Below are 24,347 nucleotides of genomic sequence, written 5' to 3'. Positions count from 1 at the left end.
GATCTAACCATTAAGCATTTGGAGTAATAGCTACATACAACCATCAGTGTACACATATTTGGACTGTAAATACTTTTTTCATCTTTTTCCTTTTTTTCATTCTTTTTCCTTTTTCACTTTTTGGACATTTTTTCATTTTCCACATATACTTTTTCTATATTATTGATGGACTTTTGTGTACATTGCATATAGCAGATAGAGGGCTCTCTATCATTTAGTGCCTCTGTGCACTCTACTTTATTATCAATTTCGGTTTATATTGGGGGCTTACTGTATATATTTATTATTGTTTAGGTGTCATGGTAAGATTGTAGATATATTTTGCCATCAATTATACTTTTTTGATATTCTATTATCTTTAGATATTTAATAAATTTATTTTTGCAAGAATCAGCTCTACAGCAGTATTTATATAGAGTGCGGTATCATTTTGTTGTTGTATATATTATTGTGAGGTACCAGGAGTGGGTTACCCAGATATCCAGCACCTATTAGATGGAAGAGTGCCTGTACACGTCTCTTTATTGCAGGTTTCAGTGATGCCCACGAGCTGCGTTGGGTGCCACCTTCCTGTAAACACGGTTGTTCCTCCTCCTCCTCATCCTCCTCCAGAACTGTGCCCTGGCTGGACAATTGTGTACCTGGCCTATGCTGGTGCAGGAACCCACCCTCCAAGCCACTTGTGAATGACTGGCCTGATAACCGTGGAAATGACCCCTCCTCCTCTTCCTTCTGTGCCACATCCTCTTCCATCATCGCCCGCAGCGGTTTTTCAAGGAGACATAGAAGCGGGATAGTAAGGCTGAGAACGGCGATATCGGCACTGGCTATGTTGGTGGAGTACTCGAAACAGTGCAAAATGGCACACAGGTCTCGCATGGAGGCCCACTCATTGGTGGTGAAGTGATGCTGTTCCGCAGAGCGACTGATACGTGCTGTGCTGCATCTGAAACTCCACTATCGCCTGCTGCTGCTCGCACAGTCTCTCTAGCATATGCAAGATTGAGTTCCACCTTGTGGGCACGTCGCATATGAGGTGGTGAGCGAGAAGGCTGAAGTTACGCTGCAGCACACACAGGCGAGCAGCAGCAGGGTGAGAACGCCGAAAGCGCGTACAGACGGCCCGCACTTTCTGCAGCAGCTCTGATATATCTGGGAAGTTTTTCAGAAATTTCTGCACCACCAAATTCAGCACATTCGCCAGGCAAGGGATGTGTGGCAAACCGGCTAGGCCCAGAGCTGCTACGAGATTTCGCCCATTATCGCACACCACCAGGCCAGGCTTGAGACTCAGTGGCAACAACCACTCATCGGTCTGTTGTTCCATGCCCGTCCCCAGCTCCTGCGCGGTGTGGGGTTTTTCCCCCAAACATATCAGTTTTAAAACAACCTGCTGTTGTTACCCCCTTACTGTGCTGAAGTTGGTGGTGAAGGTGTTACGCTGCCTGGATGAGGTGGTGGTAGAGGAGGAGGAAGCTGAGTAGGAGGAGGAGGCAACAGGAGGCAAAGAGAAATGCCCTGCAATCCTCTGTGGCGGAAGGACATGCTCCAAACTACTATCCTCATCATGCCCAGCCACCACTACATTTGCCCAGTGTGCAGTTAGGGAGATAACTGTGCCCGTGCTTACTGGTCCACATATCTGTGGTTATGTGGACCTTGCCACTGATGGAGTTGCGCAGTGCACACCTGATTTTGTCCACCAATTGGTTGTGCTGGGAAGGGATGGCTCGCCTGGAGAAGTAGTGACAGGTTTTTAAAACTGTCCGTCTCCACCAAACGGAATTACAGCATTTCAAAGGCCATGAATTTTGAAATGCTGGCATTCAGGGCCAGGGATCGCGGGTACTTCTCTTTCTCTTTCTCTCCAGTGTTTCGGAGATGGACAGCTGAACGCTTCCATGGGGCAGTGTGGAGATGCTTGGGGACAGTGGTGGCATTGCTGCCAAATCCTCTGTTTGCGGGGTGGCAGGTGCCACTGTCACTCCAGAGGTGGAGGAAGAGGCCAAGACAGCAGCAGAAGAGGAAGCAGGAGGAGCCTAAGACCTTTCTTGGTTTTTGATGTGATTACTCCACTGCAGCTCGTGCTTTGCATGTAGATGCCTGGTCATGCAGGTTGTGCTCAGGTTTAGCACGTTTATGCCTCGCTTCAGGCTCTACAGGCTTCAGGCTTCAGGCTGATTGCACAGCGTGCAAAACACTTGTGTCTTGTCGTCAGCACATTGTCTGAAGAACTGCCACGCCAGGGAACTCTTATGCTGTGCTGGTGCCTCTGTGCGACCTTGATTCCATGTGGGGTCATCATCCTCCACATCATCTTCCACCCACTCCTCAACCCTGCCCTCCTTGCTGGTCTGCACACTGCCGAAAGCCACAGCAGTTTCGTCATCATCAGAGACGTGCTGCGGTGGTCCTTGCATGTCCACATCCTCACACATAAGTGGTTGTTTATCAGTGGACTCAATCCTTAATCCACTTCTGGTGCAGGGCTAGGTGGATGGCTCATGGAAACCCCACCAGCAGAGTCATCAACAAGCATAGGAGACTGCTGCATGACTTGTGGCTCAGACTGCTTTGGTGATTTGCAAGGGGGTGAGGTGATAGACAGATGGCCATGGGCTGCAGGTGCCAACTCTGAGCTTTCAGCAGGGCACCGGGTGGGAGACAATGTGCAGGAACTGGAGGCACTGTCAGCCATCCAATCTACTATCGCCTGTACTTGTTCTGGCCTCACCATTCGTAGTGCGGTATTCGGGCCTACCAAATAACGCTAAAGGTTATGTCGCGTACTGGCACACAAGGAAGGTGTTTCGCTTGTGCGTGTAGCTGGCACAGATCGACCACGTCCTCTCCTTGCAACAGGGATTCCACCAACACCAGAAGCACCACAACCAGGGCCACGTCCCTTATTTGACGCTCTCCTCATTCTTTGCGTTCACCCACCAAACTAACAGTTGTTTTATGTCAGGCGACAATGTAACTGCCAACAGTGAACAATTTTTTTATGAAGTGCACCCCACTAATTTACTATTTAGCACCAAAAAAAATTACTTTTTAAAACTCGATGTAACCGCGGTATTTGAAGCTTCTATTTGTCTCTCAGATATGAAGTGCACCCCACCCCACTAATGTACTAGTTTGCAGAATTATTTCCTAAGCTGTCTCTATCAGCGGCAGCATCCTCTCCCTACACTAATAAGGCCGCATGTGCGTGCGGCGCTACGCGACTCCAGCTTATATATAGAGACTGGGTCACATGCTGCACTGGCCAATCACAGGCATGGGTTATAAGGGCACACGAGTCAAACGCTTGTTGATTGTTGATTTACGTTTTCTATCAGTCTCTGATTCTTTTCGCCTCTGAGGCTACTGATCCGAGAGGCCATTAAATCAGAAGGATTGTTCTTATTTATCTCGTTCTTTTTTGAGAGGGCTATATACAGGTCTCGAGGGTTAAACCCTTTCCTCTTTATTTCTAGCTATTATTTTGATCAGATGACTACTTATAACAAATTTTTATGCGCACCATATTATTACGAAAGAGATTTCTGGGGCTATTTTTTCCTTTAAAAATAACCTAGTTATTTCTTTTAGATATTTACAATTTTCTTCAGATTTCAATAGAGTAATTGAGCCTCCATAATGTACTGGGCCTTTCCTCTATGCAATCATTTATATACAAGAAAATACCATTATGATCAATAATACCGATCTTGTTTATCTTATTGTGATGGTAGTCATCATCACTGGGGATGGTAGACAGACATTATATGTAGGTCCCCAGATTCCTCTTATGTTTTGTTCACCCTGTGCCTAGTATTGGTGCAGGGTATATCGAATGTATTAATTGTCTGTACCTTTCCTCCTCCCTTTTTTCTGTTCTATTGTTTCCCCAGGGGACACTGACAGACCAGTTTAAACTAGCTGCCCTGTCCCTTCTCAATATCCCATCAGCCCTTGCTATTGCCTGACCCCATCCTTCCTTGTACTATAGTGCTCTATGCACCTTATTGCATGTAAATGAGGCTGTTGGAGGCTTACATATGTGTGCTATGTCTATTAAAATTAGTTGCTGTTTTAACCTTCACCAAGGGTTGTCTGGTGTTTTGGGAAAGGGATATAATCCACGGATGAAAAGTGTGTACAGGGCTATAATCACATTTGCCTGGTCCAGAGTGAAAAAGGGCCTCAGTGATCCCAGTCAAGCCTCAGGCAACTGGGTCTGAAGTGCTCTAGGGTCCCTGATAGCGAGAAGGAAGCAGAGTTGTCAGAGGTACTCGGTTGGAGTACTGGAGCTCCGTCACACTTATGTAAGAGAGTTGTTTCACAAAAAAAAAAAAATCTATTTGAGAGTAAGAGTTATGTACTCTTGACCAGTGGGTGAAATCTCTTTTATCTGGATGAAAGATGTGCCATACATCATGGAGGATGCTTTTCTAATAACCGTCTTAAGATTTTGTGCTTGTCGGATCCCCTCTCGAGAAAGGACAAATCCCCTAGATATAATTTTATTGAAGCTAAGTTCTATTACCATATTAAAGTCCCCAACCCAGATAACTAGACCTTTTCTAAATGTATCTACTGTTTTTATAATTTTATTCAAGGTGTATATCTGCTCTCTGGCAGGGGCATACACATTTGTCGAGGTCTTTGTTTGTTGGTTTATTCTGCAAATCAATATATTATATCTAGCCTCTGGATTGTTTTCTTGAAATATGACTTCTACTGATAAAACATTGTTAGCTAAAATAGAGACCCCTCTTTTTTATCGTTTGCCAATGAGGCATTTGTGAGTATCGTATAACCTTGGAATTTCATTTTATCGAGATCTTTAGTTAGCCAATGTGTCTCTTGTATTATGCATATGTCTATTTTCTCTTTTTTGAGTAAATTTATTATCAATTATCTTTTATCAGGGGGTATACAGTCCCTGAATATTGAAAGATAAATATTTAACCATAGTCCCAATAGACCCGACCCATCCCTCTCTCCTCCATCCTCGCTACATTCTCATCGATATATATAGTTGGACATACAAAAACCTTTCTTAATAATGACATACAACAAAAACACACCACATGAAATGCCAAGTCTCTATAACCCCTAGAGGCCTTTCAAATGCATACCTATCTCTTCTAAAATGCATTAAAAAATGAAACACGGTCCTATTGACCTATAACAAGGAAGACCTCTCTCCTGGGGGTGCTAAGTCATGGATTTCTGGTGGGGTCATACATATATATATTGTAACATCGTTCATCACTGTTAAATCTTCTTAATTTCTTCTTCTCTTCAGCTGATTGATATATACGTCTTTTGTATATATAGTCTTGGGCCAAATTTGCTCGCAACATTAATATATGTCTATATTAATGTAAAGTACTAATACGCAATCTGACTTACGGTTTCTTCAGGTTTATTCTTAGTTACTGATACATAATAAAACAACAAAGGATGTTACAGCATAATGAGTGTTCAACAGCAGTTGGTAATTGCTGGACGGGAGAGTTACATCCTTACATCTTTACATCAAGAGAGCCAACTTTGTTCAGTTACTATATAGAAGTGCCCATACTGACGTCAGAGCATAACTCTAGCCATATAAGGACAAAACCCCCAAATCCACATTCCAGAGCTCTCATACAAAGAAAGCCTTGTGACTTATACCATCTGTTATGTCAATCCACACATCCATATATAATCAATAGAAACATAGAATATGCAATATTCTACATATATACAAAAAAGTTGCAGTTTGGCACTCTTGCTTAATGTAGCAATTTATATTTTATAACCAGGGTGCAAACCCACAAAAAAATATACCTAGAAAAATAAGAGGTGCACACCTGGATTTGAAAATGAAACTTTATTTATTGTGCAAAACACATAGTTCCAAGGATCAACGTTTCGCCCTCTATAAGGTCTTTTTCAAGAACAGAACATTATATAAACCGTGCAAATATATACATATTACAAATAAACACTTACCAGTCAAAGTGCAGTGACTTTCCACCACCCGATCGTGAACCCAGAAGTGAGTGAAGACCAGATGTGACGTCATTCCGTTACGTCTCTACCGTGGATGTTAGGGTAACTAGACAACCAAGCACCCATGGGTGATACTATGAGCACTGATTTGCTCTTCCGGGATAGAGAATTGTAAGGGTACCTCTGAGGCTACATAGTGAACAGCAAACTAACATGAATATATCAAATCTGTGTATCTCCATGTGAAAAAATACGTAGTAGTCCTCAAGGTACCTCAGAAAAAACGGACTTGGAATTTTTTGCAATAATTATTCATTAAGTCCCAAAGAACATCACTGAGCGGTTCTGGGACAATAAACTGGCTATTGTCCATATATAATCCTGCAATGGACAGAGCAGGAGTAAAGTGCATGCTTTGTGTAAGTAAAATTATTAATTCAGATGTGGATACCTGAGAGTAGCTACATACAAAAGTGTGCCTTGGACGTATACTTGGTTGCTTAAAGGTAGTACCACATTGGTACATTAACAATAAATGAAAGAAGAAAGAAAGTATACAATGGGCCAGTCATAGAGGTCTAACCCTGCATATGAAGGATTATGCAGAAACTCTATTTCAGTATAATCATTTGAAAACTCCTCTATCAAATATATATACTAAGATTAAGCAAAAATTTAATTACTATAAATGCAAAATTATAGAAACATGGAGAATACTATGTTCTCATTCAAGCCATTAGGGGATACAGTATTTAAGTGGTATATACAGTATGCCTCATGTTGCAGCAATATTTTAGATCTGTCTCGCCCACGGGATAAAGGGGGAACATGATCAATGGCAATGAATCGTAAAGACGGGAGACGATGTCCTATCATCAAAAAGCAATGCTATGCAACCAAAGAAACAGACACCGCTCTTTTCTGATCAGTGTCTTTATACTTTAGACTATATTATTCATCCTCCTTGTCGGATTCCCGGTACTTAGTATCGTTGTTTCTTCAGTTGCGTAGCAACCACGTCTTTGATTGCCATTTGGTCGTGTATCAACCATGCAGAGCACGTGGCGCGTGCCTCACACACGTGGGTGATTGACACGTCTGGGTTCAGTCAGTCTTCGTGCTGTCCTAACACTGGATTGGTAATTTCTTTATTATTTTTCTTATATATTCACAATTTGTATTTATCACTGTGATCTTGATAAAGACCCGAGCAGGTCGAAATGTCGATTTGACATTATGCACAGCTATTTGTTGGAAATACAATAAACACCACTTTCACGGATTTTAGACCTTGAGTGCTCCCTATACTTTTTTTTTTGTAAACTTTTTTTTTGTATCTGCCTTATATAAGTTTTGATGATGCTTATGTAATTCAGGCCTTGGTACAATGTCATCATTAATATCATAAATATATCATAAATATATCTTGCATTTCTATTAATCTTACTAATCCCTCATAACCAGATCCCCCCATATCCATATTAATTAATTCTTAGTATAAGTTTTTGTCTGTTTACTTTATTCATCTGGTCTTGGAGAAAGAGAGAACCTCTTATATCCTATATAGTTTTGATGTTTTATTATTCTATTTGTCTGCCCGTTTTGGGGTTGCATTCTTTTCCTTTCTTCTCCCCCCCATCTGGTCTAATACATCCCTTCACTGTGACTAAGCATGTGCTCTCTCTCTGTTGGTTATTGCGATCTAAATTTTGAAAGAAGGAAAAAAAACTGCAGAGAAAGACAGATATATTATCCATTTTGTTTATCCATGTGTTACAGACTTCTGTTTGCTCATATCTGTTTCCTAAATTCACCACAATACCCCTTTCCATTCTTGCTTGCCATATAGCTTATTTTATTAGTTCACTGTTGCATGTAATTAGCCCTGTTTTCCAATTTCATGCTAAGAATAATTTAGCTGCCGTGATTATGTGTAGTATTAACATTAATGTTCTTTTTGTCATATTTGGCCAGTTCATGTTTAGTAAAACCACTTCAGGCTTAAGAGGTAATTTTATTTCTGTTATTTGATATATTATCTTAATTTCTTCTTTCCAAAATTTGGTTATGGGTGTGCACTGCCACCAGATGTGGATCAAATTACCTTCATTAATATTACATTTCCAGCATCTATCTGATAACTCTGGGAAGATTTTAATTAAGTGTTTCGATGTTAGGTACCATCTATTTTATAGTTTAAATTGGGTTTCTGTAAGGTTTAAGCAGTGTATATTTGTATTTAGTTTGCTTAATGCGCTTATCCATTTTTCTTATATGTACTTGTAGTTCATTTTCCCATTTATTAATCAGTGCTATTGGCATGTCATGTCTCTATCTATATACAATTTTAGCAAATTTTGCCAGTAGATTTTTATAATTCTTTAGTTCAAATAGATGTATAAAGTTTTGGGTATTCTCCCCCTTGTTTTTATAGAGGTGTTCTGCTAAGAAAACCTTAATTCGCTGATAATTGAACGTTTCACTGGGAGAATGTTAAAGTCCTTCATAATTTGGTTTAAGGGTTTGAGATTATGTTCCACTACTATATTTTTAAATTCCCTTATCCCACCTGACTTCCAAATGTCTTTTCTTTTATATTTTCTAACATATCTGAAATACTTGAGAATGGGAGCACATCTATTATTTTATTTCTGAGTCCTTTGTTGTTTGTAAATTTATCCCACCATCTCGTTAACTCTTTGAGTATCTGGGATTTAGTTCGTGCCTCTCTAATACATTTTTTTATTTACATCTACAACCCAAAATAATGCGGATACATTTCCAAACCCAGTTTTAGCTTTTTCCATTTTGTACCATATTTCTTGAGTTTCCGCATTGCTTTGTGTGAGCATTATATGAAAAAGTCTACTAGCCTGATAGCATTGCAAAATTTCTGTGCACCTGTCATGTTCCTGAGCAGGTCAGAGAGGAGACAATTGCCAGGGTTATTGGTTGAAACTTTATTTGTCTTTTTTGACACAACAATTTACTTGTAAGAAAGAATTAAGGCAATAAGCCACAAAAAGGATACTTTGAGAGTTAAAACAGAATAAAGGCAATATGCCACAAGAGTAAATGAATAAAGTCTTTTAAATATGTGAGAGAAAATGTGGTTTGGTGGTTGATGGCATATATATTAGGCCTGAATTACTGAACAGCACCCTGAGGTTTGAGAGTTAAATGTTCCAGGGAGAGATGTTAGGGTTGCAAGATGCATTACTGGTACTCTGCAAACCACGGTATGGGTCCCTGGGGCGGAGCACTTGGAGAGCAGGGTGGGCCAGTGCTCCAATAGCACCAGCTGCTATGTAACAGTCGAACCAGAACTTTTATTTTGCTTAGTAGTATCACTTACGTCTAACTGCACCTCACCTGTACCTGATCAATTAGCTAGCAGGCTTTTAAAAAGAAGGGAACAGCATGCTGCAGGGTGAGGAGGAAAAGCCAGAGGAATGGTGTCTTGCAGTTATACTTTTTGTAAATTGGCAAGTGGGAAAGCCACCCAATTCCAGATAGGGATTTGCTGTGTATAGTAAGTGCTCATGCAAGAGCAAGGAATTTTGTTTTGTATATTTTTAACCTTTGAATCACCTGTATATATATTTCACTAAATAAAGCTCAAAAACTGAGCTGGATGTGTCCTGGACTTTCATTACCCTAGAAGGCTGTGGTTACAAGATCTGTGACAAAATCCTACCTGGAAAAGAGGTGGTGTGTTACATATACAAGTAGGTTTGAAGTTATTTCCAAGTAGATTAGTAATCTATGGTATGTCACACTGCAGCCAGGTTCAGTATGATACAGGGTTGGAATGGTTAAAACTGGTAAGTACTTTGAGTATAATATAGTACAGGTTGTTTAAAGGATTATGCAGAGTTGCAGCAGTTGAGACAGGTAAGTAGATTCCAGTAAAATGTAATAAAGGTTGCTTACTGGATCATGCAGTGTTGCAATAGTTGAAGATAGGAGTTTTAGGAGGATTCCGGCGACGGGAAACACGGAGTCTCAATAGAGGATCAGGATGTTTTCAGGAGCCAGGATACAGGATGTTTTAAATCAGAACACTGACTTCAATGTAAAGGCCATGAGAAGAGTTGGATGTGGCCTTTTATAGCAGAAGATCATGAGACAGGTGAGAGAAACTGAGGATTGACTAGTGGTTAGTGAGGCCACTAGAGGCAAGAAACGGGTATTGCAGCAATAAAATAAAACAATACCTTGGTTGTCAGGATAGGATCCTGACAGCACCCCAAGCTTCCGTCTTGCTTTGATCTGGCAAAAACTTTAATTTTAACTCTTGGTTTCCTGCCCCCCCCCCCCCCCCCCCCATCTCCCAGTGAATTTAAAAAAAGAGGAGTATAGTAAAGACAGCCTTAGGTGGAAAGTTAATAGGAAGTACAACCATTTTGGCAAAATATTTGCTTTCAGGATATTGATCTTACCCGACCAAGTAAAGCCCATGCCCTTCCAGTCCCTTAAGTTTTTATGTTTGTTTTCATAAGGGGTAGGAAATTGGCTTCTATTTAATCTTTTAGGTCTGAGGTGATACCTAAATATTTTAGCCTGTCGTTGTTTTCGGGGAGCCCAATGTCTTGTACAAGACATTTAATTATCGTTTTGTTCATATTTTCAGCTATAAATGTTTATTTCTCCAAGTCTATTTTAGTTTAATGAGACTTTAGAATAGTTGTTTATGTCCTTCAATAGTTCTGGGACTGAGATGTTTGGTTCTTCTAATGTTAGTAAGATATCATCTGCGTAAATATTTAATTTGGTTTGTCCTAGCAAATTTGTGAATTCTTTGATTGTTTTGTTTTGTCTTATTAAAATTGCTAGGGGTTCCAACATCATTATATACAGTAGAGGGGAAAGAGGACACCCGTGTTTAGTCACATTTTTGATATTTAAATTTTGTGTTGTGAATCCTGAGCCTGTAACATTAACTGATGGAGAGCTGTAAAGAGCAGACACAGCTTGTGAAATTGATCCAGTGATTCCTAACTGGTTTAAAGTGGCGAACATGAAACCCCATCCAACCATGTCAAACGCTTTCTCTGCGTCTATTGACAGAAACATTAGAGAGGTAGTATTGTTCTACGTTTCTTCTAATATGTTTATTATTTTTCTGAGATTGTTAATTGGGGATCTCCCTGGTATGACTCCAACTTGGTCATTATTGATTAATTGTGGTATTACTATTTTTATCCTGTCAGCAAGAATGGAAGATAGTATTTTAATATCTGTATTGATTAATGATATAGATCTGTAATTGCCAATATGTTCCAGGTCTTTATTTGCTTTTAGGATGGGAGCAATGTTTGCTCTCAACAGCTCTCCAGGACAGTCTCCTGTTTCCATTATATAGTTAAAAATATTGTTGAGTTCCCCTTTTAGTTGATCTTTCATTAGTTTGTAGAATTTGTTTGTGAAGCCATCTGGGCCTGGATCAGTCTTTATTTTAAGTTTATCAATAGATTTACTAACCTCTACTTCTGTTATGGGCTGGTTTATCAGCCTTAATTGGTCGGGTAGGATTTTTGGCATGGACAGATTTTCAAAAAGTTTCTCAATCTCTTTTTCCTTACCAAATGTTTATTTTGGTAAACTATATAGATTCTGGTAAAAGGTTTCAAATGCTCCACCTATTGTTTTCTGGGGCCATTAGGTAGGTATCTTTATCTTTTATTTTATATATTACTCTTTTATGTTTATCTTTCAATTTATTGGACACAATTGTTTCTTGTTTTTTTGTATTTTAATTTAGCTTGTAATACTTCTAATTGTTTGGATGCTTTGTTCATTAATTGGTTGTTTTTTTTCTTTCTTTATTTTATTTCTTCAAATTTTCCATATTACAATTTACGTACTTTACCTCTAAAGCAATAATACAATAATGGACAGGTTCAGTCAGAACAACATTTCAACTATGCTTCCAAATTTAAATAACCATATCCACCATTCCCAAATATTCCCGTAGAGGTACATTAAAAACATATTCCTTTCATACACTGAGACATACCATCCGGATGATCCGTTCCTTTCTTATCCATTATACCTATTCCTAGGAAGTAGGAACAGTATTACAAGTGCCCATCCAGAAGCATACACACTACGGGGGGGCCCATCCACTCAATAATTGTAATTTTCATCCTTATTGGCAATAAAGTTATCAACAATTGTTTCCCATTTGCTAAATTTCTTTAAACCGACTGAGTTACTCAGAATTATTCCCATTTCCATCCTACTTTGGTAGATTACTTGTTTTTTAATTTCACTCCACTCTAATATTTTATTGCTTTTCCAGTGTCTGGCCAAAACCATCTTAGCTGCCATTAAAATATGAATTGTCATCATACTTTTCTCAGTAGGCATAGAAGGCCATCCCAGGTGTAACAGAAAACTTTGTGGTGTAAAAGGTATATATAGCTGACACGAATTAGAAATCTGCCTATATACAGTTTTCCAAATATTTTTTAAATATCTGCAATGCCACCAGATATGGAGATAGTCTCCTATCTCTTCACCACATCTCCAACAAGCGGGATTCTGATCTCCATATATTTTGGCCAATTTATCTGGGACCATATACCATCTATTTAGGAGTTTATAAAAATTTTCTACTATATTTAAGCAGTGAATCAATTTGTTTACTTTAACTATAGCGTTTATCAAGTCTTGCTCGGGAATTACTATTTGTAGATCTTTTTCCCACTTAATCTTAGATCTACATAGAGAGGACTTCTGGGGGATCTTTAAAAATTCATAACATCTGGAGATGTGACCTTTGAGTCTATATGTTTCAATAATCTTCTTTAGAGTACTTATATTTTTGTTAAGTTGAATATCCAAAAATTTCGCCAAGTAAGACTTAATTCTCAAATAGGTAAATATCTCCCTATTATCAATCCCAAACTCTAACTGTAATTGATTAAATGGCTTAATTTTCTCTGTATCAATTAGCTGTTGGATGTACTCAATACCCTGATGTAACCAGCCACTGATATAAATATCGTCAATATTATTGTTAATCACCTCAATAGGTAAAAAGGGAAATAGTCTATATTCTATTTTGTAATTTTTCTTAATTTTGTACCAATATCTCCATAAACTATGTATAATTGTCGAATTTTCTAGGTGGACTGAGTTATTTTTGTTTCCTTTCCTCCTTGTTGTCCAAAACAGAGCAGATAGGCTATTTATCTCTACCAATGCTTGCTCTATTTGATACCAAGCTTGATCATTTTGATCTGTACTTAACGTATTAACAATATGTGCCAGCATACATGCATTATGATACTCTATTATATTTGGGGCAGCAAGGCCCCCATCTTTTCTTTTCTTAGATAATAATTGTAAACTTATTCTCGGTTTCTTGCCCTTCCAGATAAATTTGGAAAAAGCTGCCTGTATCATTTTTAGCCACGAGTTTGGGACTTGTATAGGAATCATTCTAAAAAGATAATTCCATTTAGGCAAAATATATGAAAAATATATATATTTAGGCAAAATATATGAGCGGATAGTATTTATACGACCTGTCCAGGAGATCGCTCTGCCAGCCCATTCTTTTAAAGTCTTATTAGTATTTTTTATGAGAGGAAGGAAATTAACCTCAATAAATTTATTCATGTCTCTTGGTATTTTAATGCCAAGGAACGAAATATATTCCTTGGCCCAGACGAAATCATAAGAATTTTTAATAAAGTCTCTATCTTCCCTAGATAGAGTTCATATTTTCAGCTATAAATGTTTATTTCTCCAAGTTTATTTTAGTTTAATGAGACTTTGGAATAGTTGTTTATGTCCTTCAATAGTTCTGGGACTGAGATGTTTGGTTCTTCTAATGTTAGTAAGATATCATCTGCGTAAATATTTAATTTGGTTTGTCCTAGCAAATTTGTGAATTCTTTGATTGTTTTGTTTTGTCTTATTAAAATTGCTAGGGGTTCCAACATCATTATATACAGTAGAGGGGAAAGAGGACACCTGTGTTTAGTCACATTTTTGATATTTAAATTTTGTGTTGTGAATCCTGAGCCTGTAACATTAACTGATGGAGAGCTGTAAAGAGCAGACACAGCTTGTGAAATTGATCCAGTGATTCCTAACTGGTTTAAAGTGGCGAACATGAAACCCCATCCAACCATGTCAAACGCTTTCTCTGCGTCTATTGACAGAAACATTAGAGAGGTAGTATTGTTCTACGTTTCTTCTAATATGTTTATTTTTCTGAGATTGTTAATTGGGGATCTCCCTGGTATGAATCCAACTTGGTCATTATTGATTAATTGTGGTATTACTATTTTTATCCTGTCAGCAAGAATGGAAGATAGTATTTTAATATCTGTGTTGATTAATGATATAGATCTATAATTGCCAATATGTTCCAGGTCTTTATTTGCTTTTAGGATGGGAACAATGTTTGCTCTCAACAGCTCTCCAGGACAGTCTCCTGTTTCCATTATATAGTTAAAAATATTGTTGAGTTCCCCTTTTAGTTGATCTTTCATTAGTTTGTAGAATTTGTTTGTGAAGCCATCTGGGCCTGGATCAGTCTTTATTTTAAGTTTATCAATAGATTTACTAACCTCTACTTCTGTTATGGGCTGGTTTATCAGCCTTAATTGGTCGGGTAGGATTTTTGGCATGGACAGATTTTCAAAAAGTTTCTCAATCTCTTTTTCCTTACCAAATGTTTATTTTGGTAAACTATATAGATTCTGGTAAAATGTTTCAAATGCTCCACCTATTGTTTTCTGGGGCCATTAGGTAGGTATCTTTATCTTTTATTTTATATATTACTCTTTTATGTTTATCTTTCAATTTATTGGACACAATTGTTTCTTGTTTTTTTGTATTTTAATTTAGCTTGTAATACTTCTAATTGTTTGGATGCTTTGTTCATTAATTGGTTGTTAATCTGTTTTTCTGTGTCTGCAATCTTACTTGCTGTTTGTATGGAGGGTGTTTTATTTTGCCTTTTGTATTCACTTAGTGTTATATATGATTTAATGGATAACTATAGGGTCAGGAACACAAACATGTATTCCTGAACCTATAGTGTTAAAACCACCATCTAGCCCCCCTGGGCTCCTCATGCCTCCATAAATATAGCAACATCTTACTGTATTCAAGAGAGAAGCTGTAGATCTGCATGCTGTTTGCCTAAAAAAGCAGTCTTCTGACATCATCAGAATTGGTAGCCTGATCCAATCACAGTGCTTCCCCATAGGATTGGCTGAGACTGACAAAGAGGCAGATCAGGGGCAGAGCCAGCATGATTGAAACACAGCCCTGGCCAATCAGCATCTCCTCATAGAGATGAATTGAATCAATGAATCTGTATGAGGAAAGTTCAGTGTCTGCAAGCAGAGGGAGGAGGTACTGAATGTTTGGATGCATTTTAGGCAGCCATGACCCAGGAAGGATCTCTAACAGCCATCTGAGAAGTGGCCAGTGAAGTTATCACTAGGCTGTCATGTAAACACTACATTTTCTCTGAAAAGACAGTGTTTACAGCAAAAAGCCTGAAGGTAATGATTCTACTCACCAGAATAAATGCAATGTAGTTGTTCTGGTGACTATAGTGTTCCTTTAAGGAGAGGCGGTAATCCTTTTTTATTTTTGATGGCTGCCATTTTTATCACATGGCCTCTAACTACACTTTAATAAGCGCACCAGACCATAATGTCCGGTGTGCTTTTGTTTTTATTTTCTAAAAAACAGAGTTTTGTTATTTTTTTCACTTCTTCCACATTATTTTTTTGTGTGTAATATAAAATCTTTTATGCGCCACTCTTTACGAAAATTATTGAAATTATCTTTTTATTCCAACTTGATAGGGCTATGGTCTGACCATGTGTCACAGCACAGCCGGGTACTCACCTGCCCCTGGGCGCCCGCGCCGCCCTCGCGGCACAACAGCAGTTCTCACTGCTCCTGAAGGCTCCCCTTCCGGGTCTGCGGCGGCTTCTTCTATCCCTCTCACCGCCGAAGTCCGTTGCGAGCATGCCGTCGCAGCAGGATGGCAGCCGCCATGCGGACCCGGCGTTCTGCACAGGGAGAAGGAGAGCTGCAGATCCATAGGGGAGGAACAGGTCAGGAACCATGGTGTAAAACAAGATGGCGCCGAGTCCCTGACCTCTTTATATAAGCCCTGTGTGCTCCACCTACTGGTGGGAGGTGGCCGGTCATTTGATCCCAGCCACCTATTTAAACCCAGCACACCTTCCAGTCAGTGCTTGGTTATTTTGCTTATCGCTTTATACCTGCCTATTGCCCTAATTTCCAGCTTATGTTCCTAGTTCCTGATCCTTGATTCCCTGTATGGTTGTTCCGGTCTGCTTCCTGACCTAACTCCAGATTGATCGACTACTTCTACCTGTTGCTTGACTTAAATTTTCATTTACTTTTCCTGCTCCTGCTTCTGAATTCTTCTATTCATTAAAGGCCTCCACGCCACCACAGACCCTTTGGGACCATGTCTCCACTTCCAGGTGCTCCTAAGGGTTGTGAAATTAAGGGAATGCTGTTCCGCTGCAATTGGGTTCCATCAGCTCCACGAATCCCCAGGTTGGTGTGACATAATAACCAATCCATTTAAATATGGAACCCGCAGGAACAGCTGAGGCCATTACCGCATTAACCCAACAAATGTCGGGCCTTAGCCCAAGCCGTTCAGGATTTGCAAGCCAGCAATACCGCACTGCTACAGCGTGAACAAAGAAGAACTCAGTCTGAACCTCTGCCGGACTCATCCCCTTCTGGTCCCCATATGACGCCTATGTCTTTTAAACCAAATTTCCTATGCATGACAAATTTACAGGAAAAAAGACTGAGCTACATTCATTCATTACAGCCTGCGAATTACTCTTCACTCTGAAGCCACGTACCTACCCTAATAACTTTGTGAAGGTTCGTACTACCATCGCTTTACTATCCGGTCAACCTCAGACCTGGGCACACCAAATTTTGCATTCCAATAGCCCAATATTGGATTTATGGGATTCATGTGCTGAAAACATGCGCTTGTTATATGATGATCCTTTGAGACCTTCATCTGCCCGCAGTACCCTCTGTGCCAGTCGGCAAGGGAAAAGACCCATGGAGAATTATACCACAGATTTCCGGGAGCTAGCTGCTGATACCGGTTATGATGAGACTGGTCTAATAGAGAAATACAGATTGGCTCTTTATGAGGCCTTAAAAGACAAACTGGCCAGAGTTGGGATACCTACCTCTCTGGATGAACTGATCCTCCTGGTCACCCAATAAGACCACCGCTTCCGTGAACGGAGAAGCAAGAGACAAACTCCAGCTAAAAGCTGGCCTCTGGATTTATCAGGCTCTGATGTTCCTTCTCCTTCCTCCTCTGAAGAACCCATGCAAATAGGGAATCCTCTAACTAAACTGTCTCTACTATGGAAAGGCGGATCATCAATTACGGTTTCTGCCCCCGTTTCTGCCCTGTTCGACCCAATACCTTACCTGGTAAGAATATCATAGCTCCTTCCTCTTGGACTCCTACTGTTCCACCAGCCTTCTCTTATCATTCTGTTTCTCTCTCTCCAGTGGGGAAATAGAGATCATCCAGTCACAGCCTTCATCGACTCAGGAGCCAGCGACTGTTTTATAAATCAAACGCTGGTGCAGACCCATCATCTTCCCATGCGACGGAAGGCTCACCCCTTGTCACTATATGTTGTGGATGGTACTCCTATCAAAACAGGACCTGTACTGTACGAAAAGGGTCCCATTTGCCTTCTCCTTGGCCAACACAAAGAGACTATCAATCGTGATATTTTGCCCTTACCCATGTTTCCACTCATTCTCGGTTTTCCATGGCTCCGCACCCACAACCCGGTGATAGACTGGTTCAAGGGCACTTTATCTTTTCCTTCCATCTTTTGCACCACCACTTGCTTGAACAAAACACACATGCATCTGCTCACTATAATCACTGATCCTCCAGTAACTCTGCTGGACAAATATAAATAATTCCAAGACGTCTTCAGCAAAATAAATGCAGAACAATTATCCCCGAGACGGACAGATGACTGTCCAATCAAACTACTCCCTAATGCACCCATTCCCTGTGAACGTATATTCCCTCTCTCTGAACATCTGAAGGAGTACATTTCTGAAAACCTGGCCAAAGGATTTATTAGACCTTCATCATCCCCAGCAGAAGCAGGTATTTTCTTTGTTGGCAAGAAAGACGGAGGCCTGCGTCCTTGTGTAGATTATCGAGCTCTAAACGATATTACTATCAAAAACCGATATCCTCTACCTCTAATAGCCAAACTCTTAGACAGATTAAGGGAAGCAAAGATATTCTCGAAATTAGATCTACGAGGCGCATATAACCTGATCCATATCCGTAAAGTTGATGAATGGAAAACAGCCTTCAGAACACGGTATGGGCACTTTGAATATCTCGTCATGCCCTTCGGGCTTTGCAATGCCCCAGCCACGTTCCAGCATTTCCTGAATGACGTCTTCCGCGATATACTAGAGTCCTTCATCATAATCTATTTAGATTTTAGTCTTCTCCTCCTCTCCCGCTGAAAACAACGAACATATGAGGAGGGTACTTCTTTTGTGAACACGGGCTATAAACTAAATTGGAGAAGTGTAATTTTGATTCAGAATTTGTAGAGTTCCTGGGATACATAATCACCCCAGGGCAAATCCAAATGGATTCCCGTAAAGTCACCGCTGTCTTAGATTATCCAACACCTAAAGACAAAAAGTCCGTACAGCGATTCATGGGGTTCGCTAATTTTTACAGGCGTTTCATCAGAGGCTTTTCCCAAGTGTGTTCTCCCATAACAGCCTTAACTAAAAAACAGGAATGGTTTACATGGACTACCCAAGCTCAAGATGCCTTTACAAAGTTAAAAGAACGTTTTACCCAAGCACCTATTCTCATACAACCCGATACTACCAAGGCTTTCTTCCTTGAAATAGACGCCAATATTGCCATTGGAGGAATTATTTCCCAAAGAAGCAAAAAAGATGACCAACTACACCCTGTGGCCTTCAGATTCAACCTACAGATTACCTACCGCCCTGGTTTAAAAAATAAAAAAGCTGATGCTCTATCACGTTTATATGAAAAAACGGACCCAACAGATCCTATCCAGGATACTATTTTGTCTCCGCATCAGCTATACAGACACAAAGATAAAGCACCGCGCTTACAGCAGCAGTAGCTTAGTATCCAAAAGCTTAAAATACATAGTAAAAACAAAGAGAACGTTACCTGCGCTCTGGCCTAAATCCCCATGTGCATTTAAACAAAATGGAGGCTCTTTAGTTTTATTCCAATGGCCATGACGTGGCCTTGACGTGGCTGGTGAGCTTATATATTCAAATGGCCATTGGAATAAAACTAAAGAGCCTCCATTTTGTTTAAATGCACATGGGGATTTAGGCCAGAGTGCAGGTAACGTTCTCTTTGTTTCTAGCTATACAGGTCTCACTCCCAGACCATATACGAAATCTAGCGGTCCAACCACCTAATACTACTCCTCCTCCTCTAATCCAGAAACATGGACTATGGTATCATGATGAACAGCTGTATGTACCACCCTCACTCCAGTCCAAGGTAATCAGCCAGTTCCATGACACCCTCTCAGCTGGTCACAGAGGGTTTTTCCAAAACCTTGAAAGCATTAGCCGTTATTATTGGTGGCCTTCTATCAAGACGGACATCAGGGACTATGTCCTCTCATGCAACATATGTGCCCGATCAAAGACTCCAAAGATAAAACCAGTGGGTCTTTTACAACCCCCTGCAGTTCCTCAGGGACCATGGACTGACATAGCCATGGATTTCATTGTGGATCTACCTCTATCACACAAACACAACACCATCATGGTGGTCGTGGAAAGATTCACGAAAATGGCTCATTTCATTCCCTCCATCGGAATTACATCCGCTGCCAAGACTGCCACCTTATTCCTACAAAATGTTTTCCGTTTACATGGATTGCCTCAAACCATCATCACTGATCTTGGTACCCAATTCACCTCCCATTTCTGGACCCATTTTTTTCATCACCTAAGGATTCAACGCTGTTTATCCTCAGTTTACACCCTCAAACCAATGGCCAAACGGAACACACCAATCAAACCTTAGAACAGTATCTTCGCTGTTTCACTACGCATCTCCAGGACGATTGGCTGTCTTTACTGCCCACAGCAGAATTCTCCTACAACAATCACAAACATCACTCAATTAAGATGACACCGTTTTTTGATAACTATGGTCGCCATCCATGTGCCTTTCCTGAACTCCCTAACACAGTGCCCAATTTAGCCTCACATCTAAACAGACTCAGACAGCAAAGACGTATGTTGGAACAAACCCTGAAAGTAGCACAACAACGCTAAAAAGGAAATGCTGACAAAAGAAGGTCCCCAGCACCGACCTATGTGCCAGGGGACAAAGTCTGGCTATCCACACAACACATATGTTTGTCCTGTCCATGACGGAAACTGGGACCACGCTATATTGGTCCCTTCACTGTAACCGAGACCATATCTCCTGTAGCTGTCCGTCTCGATCTCCCTTCCACCTATCGGTTACATCCGGTTTTCCATGTATCCCTCCAAAAAACATGGAAACCTGACCGATTCTCTTCACGTAATGTTGCTCCACCTGCTCCATTGGATCTTGATGGTTCCAACTAATATGAGGTTCAAGAGATCCTCGACTCCAGATGTCGTAGAGGTGTCTTGGAATATCTTATCCACTGGAAAGGCTATGGTCCAGAGGAACGATCTTGGGAGCCGGCAGGGAGTGTCCATGCACCTGCCAAAATTAGAGCCTTTCACAGAAGACACCCTGGTCGGCCAACCCTATTTCGTGCCCTGAGGTCGCGTCTAGGGAGGGGGCTCTGTCATGGCACGGCCAGGCAGAATCACAGTTCTCACTGCTCCTGAAGGCGATGTCTGATGCGGCTTCTTCTTTCCCTCTCACCGCTAAGGTCCGCGGCGAGCATGGCGGTAGCCATGCCACCTGGCGTTCTGCACAGGGAGAAGGAGGAGAGCTGCAGATCCATAGGGGAGGAACAGGTCAGGGACCATGGTGTAAAACAAGATGGCGCTGAGTCCCTGACCTCCACCTACTGGTGGGAGGTGGCCGGTCATGTGATCCCAGGCACCTACTTAAACCCAGTACACCTTCCAGTCAGTGCTTGGTTATTTTGCTTATCGCTTTATACCTGCCTATTGCCCTAATTTCCAGCTTATGTTCCTGGTTCCTGACTGTGACGAGACCAACCTCGCCACATTGCATTGGAGGAGCCTGGTTGCCCGCCTGCTGCCTTTGGATTATGGACCGGCAGCTAAAGGGTTAATTTTACTGTGCAGAAGGATTTATTTCTCCCTTTCTGCACAGCCGTTCGGTAGATTCTACCGAACAAACAGCCTGTTTGCAACCTCCCCAGAGCGGTGGGAAGCCGGCCGGCGCTGTTAATTGGCCACCCAGAAGCTGGAGTGTGCTGCCAATTTACCTCCCTGAAGCTGCGGTTAACCGCAGCTTAATTGCTTGTTACTGGGTGGCCGCTGTTACATTTAGCGGTCGCTAGGTGGCGGTGTTCTGGAGCTCCCCGGGCAGCCAGCGCTTTTCTGCCCGACTTTCATGCACCAAAATCTGACACTTTTACGTGCAGGCACCGCTGAACCTCCAGCCCCTGGTTCTAATTCGTATGGATTTGGTGAATGCAGGGAAATTCGGTAGTTTGTATATGTGAATGTTTTAACCCAGATAGCCATGCCATGGAGCATATTAGTGTAATTAAAGACTTTGGCTCCATGGCAATTAAACTGTATTCGGGTGGTCTGAGTGCCATTCACCTAATAATGTGCACTCAGACCTAAGCTATCTGGGGATATGTTACATGTCTGTGTTTTATGTATAAAATGTGTCTTTATGTATTTTAAAGTGATAGTCTGTCTTTGTGTCACCATGTGCATAATGGAGTCTGGCCTTTGTCCTGGGAGATAATTTAATTACTTCTCCAGGGCAGAGGGGAGGAAGCTAGGATGCATTGTGGGGATGTCTTACTGCTGTATGTCTGTAATGTGATACATGTCTGTCCGTTGTTACAGTCTTCCATCTGGTCCCCTAGGGGAGTGTCCACCAGGTGGGAGACCTGCATAAATACAGGGGCAGGTAGCCCTCAATAAACAGACCACTGCTTGACCCTCAACACGGAGCCTTGTCTCGTTCTTGGGGGGGGATTCACTGTATGCTGATAGGGACTGACTGCCAGGAGTGTAAGCCGCTTGGGAGCTTTTCCTGTTCGTCTGCTAGCAGCTATTCGTGAGGTTCCAGTTCGGGAGTTTGGAGTGCTACCTTATTCCCTTGTATGCAGTTTGGGAGTTTGGTGCATTCACTTATATCCAATTCGTGAGTTTTGAGTGATTCTACAGTAGCTGTGCCTGTCTGTGAAAAGGGGATTATCGCCTAAACGGATTTTAACCCCTTGTCTGCTGAAACGGTCCGTTACACTGACCTAACTCAAGATTGACAACTTCTGCCTGCTACAATTTTTGTTTACTTTTCCTGCTCCTGCTTCCTGGAATTCTTCTATTAATTAAAGGCCTATACGCCACCACAGACCCTTTGGGACCCTGTCTCCACGTCCAGGTGCTCCTAAGGGGCCTGATAGTAAGGGAATGCTGTTCCACTGCAATTGGGTTCCATCAGCTTCACAAATCCCCAGGTGGGTGTGACACCATGCTATATCCTATAGCTCTATTTTTTTGACAAGATATAGCATGGTCACGTTTCCCAAGATAAGATCTATTCTGGAGTATGAGTTTAATGTTCTAGAATAACATGTGTAATCTAAATCGTCAGGATGGAATGTTCTCCATATATCTCTTAGATTATGATTGTTCAGTAAATTTTGCAGTCTGTTCTCATCTATTTTCCTGTTTTTTCAATGATTCTGGCTCTTTTAGCGGGTCAACGCTTTATTTGGTGCGTAGATATTGGCTAATGTGAATAGCTTGTTATTTATTTAACATATTAAAATAATATATCGTCCTTCTGGATAAATTTTTTGCAAAGATAAATGCGACGCCTCTTTTTTTTCTTCTTTTTTCGAAAGCTGCACTTATAATAATGGGGAACCTTGATAAATTTATTCTATTCTACTTGGATTTTGTCCAATGGGTTTCTTGCAGGGCACAGATTTGTACCCGATTTTTATTTATTTATTTATTTTTTTATTTTATTTATTTTTTATTTTTATTTTTTATCAGAAAATCTACAATTATAGACCTTTTACATGATTTATTAATCCTTTGGGCATTTATTAAGATCAGCTTAATTTGTAGTTTCTTATCAGTTTTTGGGACTCTCTCTCACCAAGTATTACCATATATATGTGAAAAACAAAAAAACATTCCTTATTGGTATTTACACAAAAATGAGACGGGTTGATCCAAAACAATGGCATCAACCTAAAACAAGCATAGTGTATGGCGGAAAAACCCCGCCATACAGTATCTCGAGTAATAAAACATATTACTCAGATATAGGTCCCACGTATATATAGGTCGTGTGGGAAAAGCATCCTGAGATGTGCCTACCTAGAGGCACTGCTAGGTAGTAGTAGTATTTTTAATATAATCTACAATTCTTGATTTATGTTTCTTTGTTTCCCCTAAGTTCTTAATTTAACATTATTTCTTTTTTGTCAATCTTTCTTTTATTGAAGCATGTGTTTGAAATGGTACAGATTAAAGAAGGGGAGACGATCAAGTAACATGTACTTGATGTAGGGATACTACATCATGGTTTAACATCTAGAAATGACAGCCTCTTTTTATATTAATTAATTAAAGTAGTAATATTCAGAGCCATTGTGTCAGGGCTATGAGCAAGTGTAGTGGGGTTAATACATGTGTTAAGAAGGTAAAGCACAGTTGGCATGTGTGTCTGGGCAATCCGTCTTGGTAGTTTGCGGCTTCAGCAATCATACGATTCTAACTAGACACAAAAAATCATACAGTATTATAAAGCTAAACGATGATCAGGTGGTACAATGCAATTTACACAGTATAAGTTAAATGACCGGATAGGCAATGTGCTTGCATGCTCTGTATGCTGTGGAGTATTAGTATGATGCATTTAGTGAATCTATGTGGGCTAGGTTAGACATCAGGTATGTTTTGCACTATATGAGAAATTGCAGAAGACTAGGCTACAGTAGGCCATTAAACAAGCTATGGAGGTCACCAGTCCATCACGGTACAGCAAAGTACAGGCAGGCAAAGGATAGCCACGTGGTCTAGTCTGTGGATAGCAACGTGGACAGTTCAAGTGGAATTCCAGGTAA

This window comes from Pelobates fuscus, chromosome 12 (assembly GCF_036172605.1).
Source record: "Pelobates fuscus isolate aPelFus1 chromosome 12, aPelFus1.pri, whole genome shotgun sequence".
Taxonomy (NCBI): domain Eukaryota; kingdom Metazoa; phylum Chordata; class Amphibia; order Anura; family Pelobatidae; genus Pelobates; species Pelobates fuscus.
Note: the sequence above shows the minus strand (reverse complement) of the source record.